The sequence below is a fragment of the Microtus oregoni genome, unplaced genomic scaffold (assembly GCF_018167655.1).
Source record: "Microtus oregoni isolate MIOR12 unplaced genomic scaffold, Mior012 000004F_ref0000308, whole genome shotgun sequence".
NCBI classification, from domain to species: Eukaryota; Metazoa; Chordata; class Mammalia; order Rodentia; family Cricetidae; genus Microtus; species Microtus oregoni.
The window spans coordinates 29,802,542-29,820,121 of NW_024543063.1; the positions used below are offsets into that span (position 1 = coordinate 29,802,542).

Genomic DNA, 17,580 nt, shown 5'->3' on the forward strand with positions numbered 1-17,580 from the left:
TGAGAGGCACACTTGGGTCATCAGGGCTCTGTTGTCAAGTCGGATGCTAAGGAGACGTCACCTAAGTTCCTGCCACACCAGTTTTGTTTCCCTCCAGCTCTACGAAAAGAAGTGGAGCTGAGAAAAGTTAGGTAACTTGACTTGGAATTCTACCAAACAGAGACAATTGGAGAGTTCATTACAGGTTTTGTCGATAACACATAATTGGCCTGTCTACAGCCATAATTAGCTTTGTCACGTGGCCAAAAGGCCAATTCAGTTCCATCACCAGCTGTTGTTTTGGCTGAACTGACAGTCAGGCGCGGCCACATGAATCCCAAGATCTGCATATGAGTCAGGACTGACATCTGAATTTATAAATTCAGATAAATGCATGAGCTGTGGTCCCCTGCAGGGTCTAGACCAGCGACCTGGCATTGCAGTGATGCCCAGGAATCCTGGGAACAGGGCATCTTAGATGGGAGGTCCTACGACTCTAGTTCCAGGCTGTCTCTCAGCACTGGGCTTTGGTTTCCATACACCTTCACTCTGCCCTGCAGAGGTTTCATTGTTCCTTTTTCTCCCCAAGAGCTCAGGATTCTGCTGCTGTTTTTCACGGGTCCCAACACATGGAGGGTACCTTGGACCAGTCTCCAGCCTCAGCATTTGAATAATCTACAGCGCCTGAAGCCCAGCCCATACTCTGCAACCCACTGTGCTTGGGACGTCTTCATCATAAGGCCAAACCATTGCCTCACTGAACATACACGACAGGCACACACACTTCATACGATGGGAACAGTGACTCCTGAATATTCTATCTATGCATGTTTATCAAATATAAACCCAAAAAGTATGTAGTCCACCCTCCTGACGCCTCAGGGCAGACTGATGTGTCCACTGTAGATGCCACGGCCTTCCCACAGTATGAATGGGGACCCCGCAGTGCCAAGGCAAACACGGGCAATGCTTAGGGTCCCCAGATTTTCAGCATGCTTGAAACATATTGGGGTCGATTGGGGTGCTTTCTTATTGACTAAGTGGTAGCAGTATTAAGTTGTGGGCTCCTGTTTTCTTATTGACTAAGTGGTAGCAGTACTAAGTTGTTGGGCTCCTGTTTTCTTATTGACTAAGTGGCAGCAGTACTAAGTTGTTGGGCTCCTGTTTTCTTGAACATTTACTGACACCTCACTTCTAAGTCAAGCGTATCCTCTGGGGAAGTCTACTTTCATTCTTCAGGGAGACAGCCCTGGTGAGAAGCTGGCTGGTGGTAGACGGCTGTGCTGTGACAGTGGAGGACTGTGTGCTGAGGCCACTGTATTGCTGCTTTGGGGCATTTGTGTCCAGCATGACAAAAGTTTTGGGACTCCTTTAAGAGTGCACCGCACAATGCCTGTCTGTGCTCTATGCGCTACCATACAGTTCGTGAGCTTCGGGCAAGGGGCTGGAGGTTGAAACATACAAAGACACACAGACAGAGACACAGAGCTCTAGTCACTGGTGAGAAACCCTTTATTCAATAGCACCATGGAGGCTTAAATACCCAACAGTCAGGTGGGCCAACAGGTGAAAACCTCATCCTCTGATCTTCAAGGCAAGGCAACACATGCTCGTGAAGCAGAGCTGGTAAACAACTTTGACACAGCTTTCAGTAACTCAAATCAGAAGGAAAGTAAAGGTCACTAGCAGGGAAGAGCAGCTGGAGGCCAAGACTCCAAATGGTCCCAACACAAGGGGATGTACTTGATGACTGGGACAGGGCACCTGTCTAATAAGGGCTGGAATGGTCTCATCTCTGACCTCCTGTGTTTTTGTTTTCTGCTCTGGCAGGCTGCCAGCAAGAGCAGCAATAACCTCTTAACCAAGAAAGGATCATAGAACCTCCTTGCTTTCGGAGAGGCTGTCACGTGAAGTCCGCATTCATCTTCCTAAGTATGAGGGCTCTGAGTTTGCTTTTTCTTAGAATGGGGGAGGAGAGAGAAAGAAATTGATGTTTCTAAGAACCACAGAGCACATCGGTGGCATTTGGAAAAGCCTGCCTTTCTGTATGCTCAGGGTGGTGATTTAATTAGTCTGTCATGCAAGATCACTAATTTATCAAAAGCCCTGAATTCCACATGAGACAGGTTATTAGTGGGGGACACCATCGATGTTATTCTTTATAGTCAAATACACAGAGCTTGCCAGGCTCCAGAACAAATCACATTTTGCTCTCTTGCCAAAAGGAAAATCTATTTCTTGATATTATTTAGAGCAGAAAACTGCGTATTGATTTAAAAACACAAATGAGTAAACCAAGTCCCCCAACTCAGCTACAACATGACAAAGGATAAAGAAGGAGCAAGTGGAAGTCAGCAGATACAAAAGAAGAAAGACTCCAGGAAAAATAAAAAGGATGAACTCAGAGTTTCAGACGAGGTTTCCCCCAAGCCCCGGCAAGGCTCTCATCACATGACATCGGGTCCATTCAGCGAGGGATAGGAAGAAATGACTGCTTTATTTCCTTTTCAGATGGCAGGGAAGAAGTCTGACCACTGAGTTCATGTAAAACATCAAGCACACGTCCTCGTCTGTGATCCCACCTCCTTCTGAGAGATAAAAGGTGGAGACAGGACAGTCCCCAGAGCCTGAAGTCACAGCGCAGCAGCAGAAATGAGAGAGACCCCGCCTCAACAAGGTGGGAGCTGAGAATTGACTCCTGAAAGTTACACTGTTATACCACGGTACTCGCGAGCCACAACACACACACACACACACACACACACACACGCACGCGCGTGTGCGATATTACTTAAATAATTTAAAACTTCATTTTAAGAAATGGCGTGGGTATCATAGTAATTCAGACTGTGGGGGGGAATTGGCCATGAGGTTGCTTGATGGCGTGGTGGAAAAGAAATTTGTCCTTGTAAATATTGCATGGCCCCAAACTGTCTCCTAGGGTCCCTCAGGTGGTGAAAATGGCAGACAGCACACTCCCTGGGAAGGGAGATGAAGGGTACAGTCCATCTTCAGGACTGTGACTGACATTGGCATTTTTCAGAACGCTAGGTCTTCAGAGCTGTGAACTCGGTGATCCATTCAGAGCCCAATCCTAAGCTTACTTAGACATCACTTTCAGAGCAAAGCAAATGTTTTCAAAGTTGTATATTGTTGCTTTTGTCGTGAGCGTGACAAAGCACCAGACAAAGACTACTGAAGGAAGAAAGAATTCATTTTGACTCGCAGTTCTAGGAGCCTGTCCAGCATGATGAGGGAGGCAGCTTGCCGTGCTGAATACCCATCGAAGAACCCCAGAACGATGAATGCTGGGGTCCAGTCCACATTGGTTACTGCAGTGTGTGTGATGTATGTGGGCGCATGTGCCTTGGCATGTGTGTGGAGGTCAGAGGCCACCTTTGGAGAGCTGAGTCTCCATCTTTGCCCGGGTTTCAGGGACTAAAGTGATGTCAGCAGGACTGCCTGATCATCTTTTCTCTGCTGATCCGTCTCCTTTTAATTCAGTTCAGGCTCTTAGACCAGAGGGTGGTATGACCCACATTCAGACTGAGTCTTCCTCTGTCAGTTAACCCCCTCTGGAAACCCCCCTCCAGTCATGCCCAGAGATGTTGCCATGGTGATTCTAAATGCTTTCAAGCTGACAGTGAAGACTAACCATCACACCTTGGTTGCAAATTTTATATACACAAAGTGGAATCCTTCTTTTCACCGGATCCTTCTGTCTCCTCTTCTTCATTTTTGCCAAAACTTTCCTAACTTGGTTTCCAAGGTTCCTGGACCACTGTGTCTCCTGTTGAGGCTGCTATCAAGCACGTGTTCCTCTTCACCTTGTCAGAGTATCCTGTGATACAAAACGGTACGCACGCGGTCTCTGTCGTAGCTTTAATTTGCTCATTTATTGCACTCTTCTGGAGATCCCGGAGTCCATTAACCTTCTAGTCAGTGACATCAGTCTTCTCACACACGTGGGTATTACGACAGAGAACTTAGCAGCCAGGGCTGGGAAGCCAGAACACCTGATACATTCCAGGCTTCTCTGTGTACGCGCTGTGTGCATCACTTAAACTCCACCCCACTTTCCTTTCACATGAGAGCAAATGATTGGCTCTTCAACATTACTGTTAAAAAAGTTAGGGCTACTTTTAGGTATCAGTATGGCGATTTCTCAGAAAATTAGGAAACAAACTTCCTCAAGACCCAGCAATATCACTTTTGGGTGTATACCTAAAGACATGTGCTCAACTGTGTTCATAGCAGAACTGCTTGTCATAGCCAGAACCTGGAAACAACCTAAATGCCCCTCGACCGAAGAATGGATAAGGAAAATGTGGTATATTTACACAATGGAGTACTACACAGCAGAGAAAAATAACGACATCTTGAAATTTGCAGGCAAATGGATGGAGCTAGAAAACATCATATTGAGTGAGGTAACCCAGACCCAGAAAGACAATTATCACATGTACTCACTCATAAGTGGCTTTCAGACATAAAGCAAAGAAAACCAGCCTATAATTCACAATCTCAGAGAACCTAGACAACAATGAGAACCCTAAGAGAGACATACATGGATCTAATCTACATGGGAAGTAGAAAAATACAAGATCTACTGAGTAAACTGGGAGAATGGGGACCATGGGAGAGGGTTGATGGGAAAGGGAGAGGCAGGGAGGGGAGCAGAGAAAAATGTAGAACTCAATAAAATCAGTAAAAAATAAAAATAAATGAACAAAAGTTAGGGCTAACGGGTGATAGGTGCTTAAGAAATGGCCAGGCAGAGCATTAGTGACATTTAGGAAAATGATCAATAAAATAAAAGGAAGATTCTTTAAAATAACTTTAAGTCAGAGAACGCGAAGAAAGGAATGAAACAAGGTGCAGGTCCTGGGGTGCTACAGGACTTAGGGTGCTGCAGAGCTGGGGTGCTGCAGGTCCTGGGGGTGCTGCAGAGCTGGGGTGCTACAGGACTTAGGGTGCTGCAGAGCTGGGGTGCTGCAGGTCCTGGGGGTGCTGCAGAGCTGGGGTGCTACAGGACTTAGGGTGCTGCAGAGCTGGGGTGCTGCAGGTCCTGGGGGTGCTGCAGAGCTGGGGTGCTACAGGACTTAGGGTGCTGCAGAGCTGGGGTGCTGCAGGCCCTGGGAGTGCTGCAGAGCTGGGGTGCTTCAGAGCTTGGGGTGCTGCAGGCCTAGGGTGCTACTGTTCATGTGCTGCTCCGTAGAGAATTAGCGAATCCGAACAGAAGCTCCTGCCCTGGGGGGAGGCTGCTCGGTAGCCCGGGATTCACACAAAGGAATTACACGGGTGTGTGCACACATAGGGCTATACCTGCTCATGCAAGATGCAAACAGGTTCTCATCGCGCCACTGCTCCTTCTTGTGGGGTAAAGTGCACGTGGGGCCGTGGAACCCGGTTTCTCTGAGTAAGCAGTGACGGCACACTCCAACTCCTTGCCAGCCCTGTCTTTACCACCTCTTTCGGTGGGATACACAGAATCGGTGCTGGGTCTGGTCAGCCTGTAGTCTTTATATTCACACTTCCCTCTCCCCTTTCTCTTAAAATTTCTAATATATTTTTAATGCATGTTATTTAAATTTTTAGTGGCTAACACTGCAGAGTTTTGCGTGTTTCCCGAGATGATACTGACTAGCGTTAAATAGCCAAACACTGGCCTTCTGGGAACAGGGCACAGGAACCAAAGTGGTCTCAAGAAGCAGCACTTTGACCTTCAGGGAAGGCAAAGAGCCTCCATTTGGGTAGAATAAAGGAGCTAGGTTGGTACAGCCTTGTGGGTGGCAAGGTTGGGGGACAATGTGTGTGCCTAGGTGAAGAAGGATTATGGCTTTGTTTAGGACATGCCCAGAGTAGCCAGCAAGTGCACCCTGCAGGGAGAAGGGTATTTCCCATGCTTCTGCCCCACTCTGAGCTGTGGGAATCAACACTCCAGGGTGTACGAAACAGCCCCACCAAGGGCACAGGTGGACAGGACACCTGGTGACCTTACCAGCTTCTCAGCATCCAGAGTTGACAGTATATTGCCTTAGAAGAGGGATCAAAGGACGGAGCTGCAGCCCTGCGGTGAACAAGACGCAGCAGCAGGCAGGATGGAGGTGGACAGAGAGGAAAGTGCCAGTGGGAGCGACCCCACCCTGCCTGTAGGCACTAAGCTACCTGGGTTTCTCAAGCATAGGGCTCTCTCTCTTTCTCCCTTTCCCCAGGACCCTTAACGTCTGCATGTGGAAAAATTATGGATGAACAAACAGTGAAAGAAAGAAAGAAAGAAAGAAAGAAAGGAAGGAAGGAAGAACATGTTGATTCCCATGCTCAGAAAGTTAAAAAAAAAAAAAGAGGGGCAACATGCATAAAGCTCACCGTTCTATACCACAAGCCTGGCTGGGCTCTCCCTGGACGGCCACAGCAAGCTGCTCACTGGAGAAGGCCGAGCTGCTCACACAGAGCTCAGGATGTCAGAGCATGTCCGAGCCCAAGAGTAGGAGTGGTGCAGATGACGGTGGAGGGGCTGTGCCTTACACACACACACACACACACACACACACACACACACACACCATGATGGACTACGCTCACAAACTATGAGATGAGCTAAATCTTCCCCCCTCATGCTGCCTTTGGCAGGGTCTTTTGACTCAGCCCCAGGAAAAGCAATGAATACAGAAACTAACTCAAAATTAGTATGATTGACTGAAAACTGATTTCTTCCACGCACTGATGAATCTACAACTTACTTCTGTCTTTAAATTTTTTTTTTTTTGCCAGCTGGGGTAGAGGGCAAGACAGGGTCTCTTTGTGTGACAGCTCTGGCTGTTCTAGAACTCTCTTTGTAGACCAGGCTGGCTTTGAACTAAGAGAGATCCGCCTGCCTCTGTCTCCTAGTGCTGGGATTAAGAGCGAGCACCACCACTCCTCCCGGTCTTAAGAACTTTAACAAAGAAGTTTTCTTTAAGAAGAACAGATGTCTAGACACACTGAAGCCAAATTTCAGAATCATCCCTTTATGCTGATTAGAGCATTAAAGATAATAAGAAATATTATTTTTGATACGTACTCACATCTTTAGACCAGTTTGTTCTATCTACCTATAATACAGGCACACCTGTATATGAGCTGTCCCTCTTCTGAAGAGAGATTTGGGGCCTTTCTTCTGTGTGCTCTTCCTACATTAAATGTTTTCACAGGATGGTCTGTGATCTTCAAACTTTCATTTGGAATTCAATTTGAAAGCATTGGCGTCTTTGGCCTTTCTTCTATGGACATTTGTTTATTTGTTACACAGGATTTGAACCGAGGGCTCACGTGTCAACCGCATGTTCTATACTGAAGCACACCTAGAAGCTAAAATGTTTAAGAAAATGCTCCCTGCGCAGGCACAGAGTACCTAGTGACTCAGACTGCGTTGTGCCACGTGGAGGACAGGCTCCACGGCAGAGTATATAAACGTTTCGGCTTAAATACCCACACAGGAACAGCTACTCACACTGCCTCCCTTCAACAGGATCTTCGCAAGACAAAAGTTGCCAAGTAAGTTACCTCTACTATGTGTTTAAGTGTTTTGCCGAATTTAGATGTTACAAAAGCTTAACCTTTCTCAATTTCACACTCTTTCAGTAAAATCAAATGGGTTAAATTCGGAGTGCTATCCAAAGATTCAGAACATTCCAAAGCCCACTTAACAGAGCTTCAAGACGAAGCTTGTGTAGTGTCCTAGGCTCGCGTGTGGCTCTTTTACATTTTATTTCACGCTTTCTTCACTTCAGTAGAGAGATAAATTTGTTATTTCCTTATTTGCAAGTCTTTCTTTGAATAAATTTAATTCCCTGGAAGTGTCAAAAATTCTAAAAGAAGATTGTGTGTGCTCGCGCATGTGTGTTACAGGCACTGATTCTCAGGATTAAAGATTTACACATGATCTAGAAAAAAAACCCTCTCCCAAATTTAGAGGACTTACTTACAAGACTTCCATATCATTACTGAATGCATTGTTAGCTAAAACACAATTCCCTAAAGGTTTGTGTGGTTTTGGTGTCTGATCAGCATCGGCCAGCAAGCAGAGGAAGTCCATCTCCCCTGCCGAAAGACTTTTGCGTCCACGTCAACTTCCAAACACTCAATTTTAAAAGATTAATTTTTTTCAAAACTTAATTTCTGTTACTGTACAAAAAGCACACCCAACCCCCAACCTTTAGCTGTCTTCACCCAACCCCACCTCCACCAGAGAGCTGGACATGGTGTTCAGGGATGGAGTGACCAGGGACCTTTGCTCCACACCTTGCCCATGGGCTCAGCACCCACATTCACACATAGTTGGCTCATGACTTGGGGTAGAAATGGGGTGCACGGTACATAGCAGACCCTGCCCAGTCGATATAGATGGCAAGACCAAACTTGCACTTAACACTCTTGGGTGCCAGGGGTTATAAAGGTCGGTGACAATCTGATGACCAAACCAGGAAGTGCTACCCAGGCGGTGAGACCTGTTACTATGGAAACAATGCCTCCAGTCAGGGCTGAAAGGACCTTCTTCACCTTGTCATCCCCTCACAGCACATTGCCCTTCATGCCCATCATGGTGACAAACATGGCCAGGAAGCCCAACACCAGGGACACCACCATTAGGGCTCGAGTGGCCTGCAAAGTGGCTCGCAGAAGGAGCACTGAGTCCTAGGTTTTGCAGGTCCTCAAGGCAGTACTCTTCGTGATGCACTCCGTCCTTACATGACCTTACATGATGATGTCACCCGCATCTGAGCTTCTCTGCTCCCTTGGGATGGCAGTGCTCACCATCAGGTCCACCCAGCCAAGCATGGCCACCCAAAAGCCCAGCAGCCTAGGCCCAAACTGGCCATTACCATCTCAAAAGATGGCAACCTGACATAAAACAAAGTCTGGGGGAGGAACAGAAGAAAATCTGGATCGAGATTTAAGTCACCCACAGCGGGGTCAGGGGGATATTGGTTGGATAACTCCAAATCTTAACTGAAGTAAACACAAATCATTCCCTCCGGTGGAGTGCCATTCTCATGGGTTCCAGACAAAAGCAATCCTGGAAGGCTCAGAAACTACCCAGGGAGTGGAAGCCTCTTAGGGCGTGGTCTCCAGAAAGGATAGGGGGAGGCGTGCCTCAACCCCAGGCTGCAGTGTGCGGCAGACAGAGCTGAGTGGTGAATTACCAGGTGCACAGTTTTGTGTGTATGTATGTTAGTATCTCTATGTGTGTGACACATATGTGTGGTTGCCTAAGGCACAACAGGGCATCAGAGCCCTGGAGCAGGAGAGGCAGGTGGTGTGAGCTGCCCAGCGTGGGTGCTGGGAACTGTACTCCGGTTCTCTGCAAAAGCAGCACATACTCTTAACTGCTATGCTATCTCCCTGGCCCAGCAACACTACATTTTATAGTCTACTCTGACGCTTGGAATCTTTGATGCTGATCATTGTTATTTGATGGGCAGACTAACACAACTTTTTAAAATCTAATTATGCAATATGCATGAACCAAAGCCAAAGCCAAATGTACCTTCTGTCGTTTTCTTAGTGAGACTATTTCTTCTAAGACAATTCTGTGCCTTGTCAGGTTGGTGTCCAGATACATAACATCACTTTAAAACCAAGAACTTGGGTGTGGCTCAGCGGCAGAGCGCTTGCCTAGCATGCATGAGGTCACGGTTCGTTGCGGGGTCCCACTGAAAATCAGGAACAGAAAACAAAACCCACTCCATCTCCAATACTGACCTTTTAACTGAATCTGTAATAGCATCTACAGTAAGGTCAGCGGCTTCACCCCCAGCAGAGTGAACTTCCAAACGCTTGACTTGGAAAAATATGTGAAATTCATGAAAAAATCCAATTATCTTCTGCTTGGAGGGTTTGGTGAGACCATTAAGTGTTGGCATCATTTATCTGTTTGCAAATTCCCCTTCTGTCAAGCAACACAAGCCTCCTTTGTTTTGTTTTTACAAATGCAACTGGGAAAGCTGAGAATTGCAAACAGTAAAATTAAATTAGACGACCAGCTATCAGGCATAAATGAAGATCTTGCTACTTAAATGCATCTCCTGCCGCCCATATCACACTGGCAGTTTACAGGGTTCTCTTAAAGGAACACGGGCTCATGAGGCAGACATTGAGGCCTAGACAGCGACTCGGATCTGCTGGGCTCCAGGTGGTCAGCAATTTGATTCTTATAAACCCTGGCACCCAGTCTGTGTGCATCACGTTAATCACCGACTGTCTTGGGGGATAAAAATGTGCAGCTTGTTTTTCCTGCAGCAAACTTTTTGGTGTTCCACTCATTTCAATGTTTAAAAACAAACAAACAAACAAAAAACACCAGCAAGCAACATAGGAGCGCGCTTCTAAACTTAAACACACGAGAAAGCCACGGCAGATGCCATTTCAGCCTGTCCTGTCCTGTGTCAGACTTGCCTGGCCTCCCGCTCTCATAGACAGGCCCCTGCATCATCCTGACCCCCCCAGCTGGGTCCTGGTGCTGTGTGCACAGCATAGCAAGGGAGGGGTTTTACTGTACCAAACACCCAGCAGGACAGTGACATGGAAGAAGGGGCCATGACAGCAAGACAGGGAGAACAGCCACCTGCATACTGAGCACTAGCAAGACTTTAAAGGACTGCCATGTTGTCCTTAGAAGAAAGGCGTCTGCTGAACCACATTTGGGACGGGCAGGAAATAGATAAAGCAAGTTATTCGCAACCCAGAGCTAAGCCACCAAATGAGAAGCTTTTCGTATTTAGATTACTGGATTTTAGTCCTCTTTTAGCACATGTATTTTAATTTGTACATCTTAAATGTGATCTTAAAAGACTTGTTTCGGTTTTAATTACGTGTTTGTGTGTGCGCATGTGTGACTAGGCATGCCTCTGTGGGACCAGAGAGAACACCAGGGCCCCTTTTCTGTCACTCTCCACCTATTCTTTTGAGGCAGGGTCTTTCTTAGAGCACGCAGCTTGAGTTTTCTCAGTCAGGCTGGGAGCCAGCGAGCCCCCTTGACTTTGCTGTCTCCGGCCTCTCGGAGCTGAGGTTACAGGTGTGGGCAGGATGCTTGTTCTGTGGGTCCCACACTGCCGTACTCATTGTTACTCAGCAAGTGCTCCCCACCACTGAGACATCTTCCCAGTCTCCGTCTGCCCCCCACCAAGTCTTTTCTTAAGGCACCAGTGACAATAACTGAGGCAGACAGTCTGTGTGGCCTGGCTGTCCCCATTCCTGTCGCACCTGCAGGGAGAAGGGCTCCCTGAGAGCGAGCGGCCTGGTTTTGGTGTAGTCGCATAGGTCTCATGTAGCTTCTGCTGGTCTCAGACTTGCTAGGATGTGGGTGACCTTGAACTTCTGATCTTTCTGCCTGTATTTCACACACACACTGGGATTAGAGTGTGCGCAATTACACCCAGTCTATGTGGTCCTAGGGAGTTCATGTTTACATACGCTTTCTACAACAGAGCTACAAGGCTGTGCCAGGAAAGCATCCCTTAAATCACCTTCTGAAGATCTACTCCCTCGGAGTTGCCTGGTTTTAAGAGATCTTTGTAAGGATCCTTTGGGGAACCACACTATTTCGTACAATGGTTGTCTCTGATTATTCTCTTATTAGAAATGTAGGTTGCTAATAATGTTCAATTTAATCAGTGATCTGGAGGGATGCTAAGCTTGTACAGAAATATTGGTTTATACATTGAGTTGTTTTCCTGGGTTAGATTACCTTGGGAGGAAATTACTTTAACCCAGCACAAACATGTTAAAAGCCCCTGATACACCTCCTCCATTGCTTTCCTGAAAGATTGAAACAGCAGTCTTTGCTCCCGTTGGTACCCACGGCTGTTCTGCACACCTCTGTGTGGGACCACGGTGCTGGATGCAAGAGGCAGGGACCACGGTGCTGGATGCAAGAGGCAGGGAAGACAGAGGTCTCTGCTTGGGAGGAGAGAGGAAGATCATGTCTCCACCTCAAACATGAGGCTGGCTCTGTGTGTCTCAGACTGGAATCCTTTTTACCATAAACACATCTGCATACATGTACACACACATATGTGCACATCAGCATACTCTGTGCATGACAAAAACGCACCCGGGGAAGAATCTATTTGCTCCAGTGTCTACCCGCATTTATAAATAACCCTGTCCCCTCCTGTATCATCCATCTCGCTTACAGCTTTACAGGGTGGCCTTATTAAATTGCTATTTTGGTATTCATAGCATGTATTTTATTATGCTGCAGCCGTAGCACCTTGGGGGAACGCAGCCCCATAAATAAAATATTCACCTATCACTGCAGCCAAGGTTCTCTTGCTACCTCTCCTTATGCTTTGGTTTTTATTATAACCAAAGCATTCAGTGAGTAAAGGCTGACCTCCAAATTGCCACACACCTTGCTGGGAGCCCACCCGAGTAAAATCAACTATAGAACAAGGGACCTAAGAACTTCGGGCTCCACCTGGAACTGATTTAATATCACCCATGAGTGGGGCATCCAGGTGCTCTCTGGGCTTCCTGTCCTCTAAGTGTCTCCCTTTAAAGGGTTTTGGGGCATTGCTACTGTCAATGTTCCGCCCTTGTGTCCCAGGCACACGTGCCCCACAGCAGGATGCATCCTGAGAACTGCCTTTAGGTGACTTTGACAGTAAGCAAACTTCATGCGGGTGATACCATCTCTAGGCAGACGGTCCCAGGCTGTATAAGAAAGCTAACTAAGCTTGAGCCAGGGTGAGCTAACGAGCAGTATTCCTCCATAGTTTGTTTCAGACTTTGGCTTGGGGTCCTGCCTTGATGGCTTTAACGATGGGCTGACACCTGGACGGGTAGGTCACATAAATCCGCTCCTCCCCAGAAAAGAAACTAGAGCAGTCTTCAAAGACCTGTTTCCAGGTAAGGTCACATTCTGAGGTCCTGGGCCTAGGATGCCCACATACAGCCTTGAAGGGGTACAAGGAGGACCTTCACCCTAGTTACAGCAATGTACCCACCTTCTCCAGGCTCTGCCTGCCCTACTTCTGATCACCCGGCCCCTGTGAGTCCACAGACTCCTTCTGGAGAAGACTGAAACTCAAGCAAGGTAAGTGACTGACTCAAACCGGAGAGACAGAAAATTCCAGAAGCAGATGTAGAGCACTGAAAGCCCTCACTGCAGTCGTCCCAGAAGTCGATACTGGAAGTTTGCAAGTCTGGCTCTGGGCGGTCATTTTGTGGCTCTACATGGAGCTGGTGTCCAATCGGCCATGAGAGGGGTGGGTGCCCCCACTAGTCACCCTGCATCCTGGAGAATGAGGACAGAAACCGGTGGCCCACACAGGTGTCCAGTCAGACCCCCTATTTTCAGCTCTTTCACCCAACACAAGCTCTTCAGCAACTCCCAAGCCCATTATCCCATTTGTAAGACCTGCAGGACACGCAAGGGCCGTGACTGCCAGAGAGAAGACATAGAAGGTTGGGATTTCAAATCTGACCTTGAGGGGACACTCAGAAGCACTCTGGGAAATGCGATGCTCCAGTAGAATGACATATTAGTAGCTCTTTGGGACGATTGAGCTCGATGATGGCTACAGTGTGCGGAAAGCGCCTAGTACTTGGTACCCAGTGTTCATGAAAGTGGCCGCCATTGGTGTTGCCGTCCTTCCCCCGTCCTTTGTCATCCACTCATCCCATCGTTTCTACTCAAGCTGCCTGTCCTGATCCTATCCCTCCCTGAGTGTGACCCCCCTGCTCTCTTGGAACTCTTCTGAGCCCCTTCCTTGGGAGTGGCCACTCATACCAACTGAGAGCAGGGCATGCCTTTGACTCAGATCTGCTTCACTTCAGACTTTCAGAGCCAAACACCGGCGATTTCACCCAAGAGCAATCATCCAGAGTGAAGTTGGCAGCTAAAACAGTTAACTCTTGATTGATTAATCTAATCAGGACTCAGCCGGCTCATAAATTGTTCAGGCATGCCGTTAACTCAAAAGACCTCTCCTCGGCTAATTGCTTAAGTGATTTTTAAAATTGTTTTAATGAGCCATCCTGAAATTGGATCTGTGCTATTTTCTTTATCAACAAGAGAAAGGCATATGAATATTTTGGTGGGAAAAAAGTCACTTACGTTCTGATCCGGACTTTGTGAGATAAAAAATAGACATAGAAGTCATTTTGCCTGCCACACTGAGCATGCGGTTTCTTGTTGTTGTTTTTTTTTTCATTCCATACATTCTGCCTTGAGATGTCACCTGGATATGATGGCTCAGTAGCCTATGAGCCTGTGTGAGCTCGGGCTCTTATCGTACACAAACTCTAACAGCTACGAAATGTCACGGATTGTTTACAGGAACCGCATCTGCCTCACAGGTGTGTGATACTTGCTCCCTCGATGGTTTCATGATGTCACCCCACTCATGGGTACCTGAACCTCCCTTTTAATAACTCGTGTCTGTCAGAAGGATCTAGGGGGAATCAGAGGTGATTTTATGAGCAAATATGCCCACGAACGTGAGAGAAATGAGAACAAGGTGGGTGGTGGTTCTTCAGTCACCTCCTGGTCACTCCAGGGCCTAAGAAGACTGTAAATGGGAAATGGGAGGTAGGAGAGAGGACAATGCCACAAAAGACAGTTCCAGTGAGAAATCAGAAACAAATAAGAGACCAAAGGAAGTGTCCAAAGTAAGAGTCACAAAAGATGACAAGGAATCTAGAAGTTAGAAACTGACCACTTCAAAGAGAAAGAACCGCCAACACAGAGGAAATCAGGAATCAGGAGACGTGGGGGTTAATCTTGATAATTCATTTGATTCAACCGACAGACAACTAAGCAGTCAGTAAAGTTGGGTGTTTCCGTGACAAGTCCTCAGAGGTCTGACCCAGTGAATGGATCTGAAATTCTAATGAATCAGTAGGAGGTGGCAGTGGCAGACTCGTGGAAGTGGGGGCACAGAGAAGACTCCCAAGAAGGGTCAACTAAGGAACAGGGGTAGCACGTTCAGGACTTTGCAAAGGGGACACAAAAACAACTTACTCGAAAAATGCATGGGTGAATCATTATCCTAATAGGCCCCCAAGATGTAACACACAGAGATCCGAGCTAAAAGAAAAGGTATCAGGTCAACAAGCACAGCATACGGTTCGGCTTTGCAGGAACTTGGTCAAGCAGCTACGCTGGCTTCATGGTTTTCACTGATCCCCTAGGGGTGAGATGGCTGTGCCACTGGAGGAAGCAGGTCACTGGTAGCTTGTCCTTGGGGGTTGTACCTAGTTGCTATGGCCTCTTCTTATTTTGGCTTCATTGTTTCCTGTTCACCATTATGTATGCTGTTCTTGCAAGCAATGTTGTGATCTGTTCTGTTCTCCCGTTTCTTGTCTGCAGTGATTTGACTGTTCCACTCTGCTTCCGGTCCACCGTGTTGTGTGCTCCTCCACTCTGCTTCCTGTCCACCGTGTTGTGCACTCCTCCACTCTACTTCCTTTCCACCGTGTTGTGTGCTCCTCCACTCTACTTCCTGTCCACTGTATTGTTCACTTCTCCAATCCACTTCCTGTCCGCCACACTGTGAGTTTCTCCACTCTTCTTCCTGTTTGCCTGAGTGTGAACAGCCTCCTCTTCCACTCACTTCTGCTACCATGATGTTCCACCTAAATGCACAGGACCAAGTAACTATGGACTGAGCCCTCTGAAACACTGGCCAGAATAAAGCTTACCTCCTTTTAAATTGTCTGTTAGGGTATTTTAGGCACAAGTAAGACAGGTAATAAGCACAAAATAGGAGGGAAATAAAAATTGGAATTAAAAGAAAATTTTGTCCGAGAGGGAAAAATTAGGGAGAGAAGAGCAGGAAGAAGAATAAAGTTCCTGGGAATTTTATAGGCAATGCTGCATTAATAGTCCATCTGTGCTTTTAACAGTGAGCCATAGTGAACAGTCCAGGACCTCTCTTGTTCAAAACACTTGTTAGACAGCAGCGCCACTGACCTGAACTTGACTTCCGCACCCCTTTAGTGCTGCATGGCTTCAGTGATTAGCTCTTGAACTTTGGGGAGCATCACTGGAGTGGGCCATTAGCACCTTCTAGATCCTTCCATAGAAGCTGATGAATTCAGCCCTCTGATCTCGAACTTCCTGGTTGTTTGTAAAGTATTTACTGTAAGATACCGGTGGAGCAGGTTTGGTGAGAAGTCTCCGGAAGAAGCTCCCTGAAGATCAGAGAGAGTGGAACTGACTGCCACAGGCCTGGCCAGAGTCCTGGTCTCTTGTCAGGCTGTTTGTCCTTGGGGATGTTTAGATGTCCTTTTCTGCCTCTTTTACTGTCCTTTCTCCCCTCTTTCCTTACCATTCAGCGCCTCATTTTCTCCCTACTTGGTATACGTCTCCCACAGTCATTACCTCTGCGTATCCATGACCAGAATATTTGAGAGAATAAAAGGTGGGAAGGTTTTTTTGACTCGTGGTTTTGGGGGGATCACAATGAAGGCTACTGTGTGTAAATGGAGCAACACTGTTTTAAATTTCCACGCTCTAAACTGTAATTATTTGAGATCTGCTTTTGTGCTTGATAGGAGAGAGCATCTCGTTTCGTTTATCGTTATTTGAGTATATAATTGGCCCGTCATCACGTGTTGAGTATATAATTGGCCCGTCATCACGTGCTGAAAGCAGCCATTCTCCCTTCTCTCTCTGCAGCAAGTAACAAATAACTTCTCTAAATAAATCCCCTGCCCAGCCTATTCTTGTCCTAACATCGAAGCCTGGCTTAGTAAGAAGGTCTTGGCCAGTCTTGGCATGGCGTTTCCTTGGATACCTGGAAATTGTATTTCCCCGTGAATTTTACAGTCAGTTCATCAATTTTCACATGAATGTACACCTGTAGGGGATATGCAAGGACTCTGACGAGAACTTATTAAATCTCCCAATCAATTTCAACCCTGTTATCAAAAGATAATATCATTACCAAGTTTCCTCTTCAGCTTTGTCGTTCTCTCTGGATAGTTTCAGCCCATGGTCTCTGTGCATTCCCCGTTCATTCAGGTCTGACTTTCTTTCTCTCGGTATTATTTCATTGTCTTAAACCATTAGACCTAGTCCTTTCTGATTTAACACACTACTGTTCTCAGTTTTTAAAGTTTATTTTATGTTTATTTCTGCTATGGGAATATAAGCATTGCTGTATTTTCTGTATTTATTTGGTAACTGGCAATTAATGGCAATAATCTATAGATTTAAATCATTTGTCTACCTACACAACAAGATTATTTGTTTAAAAAAAAGACAAGTCTCGTTTTTGCCTTCGAAACCTTGAACATTACAGTGTTGGTTTGGGTCACAAATGAAATAGTACATATAAGTGGTAAAGGCTGTGTTCCTTATGCCAGTCTCGGAGAGAGACTTCAGTATTTCACCATAGAAATGTTTGTTGTGGATAGTTCTTCATTTATCTATTATGTATGTAATATATTATGTGATCACGTGTCTACATACGTGTGCATACTTATGTAGCATGGCACTCTTTCTGCGTTTGCTCCTCGCTGCTGCTATTACACGTATTTTCAGCATCACGCCTGAGTTGCTGTACAGTTTTGAAAAGTTTCCTTATGAGGAAAAGAAAACATTGACAAATG

General features: G+C 46.5%; 1 pseudogene; it reads right to left on the reverse strand.

The window, feature by feature from the left end:
* Window positions 1–8,303: 8,303 nt before the first annotated feature.
* The window catches only part of LOC121447319, a 41,994-nt pseudogene continuing 32,717 nt past the window's right edge, over window positions 8,304–17,580 (reverse strand).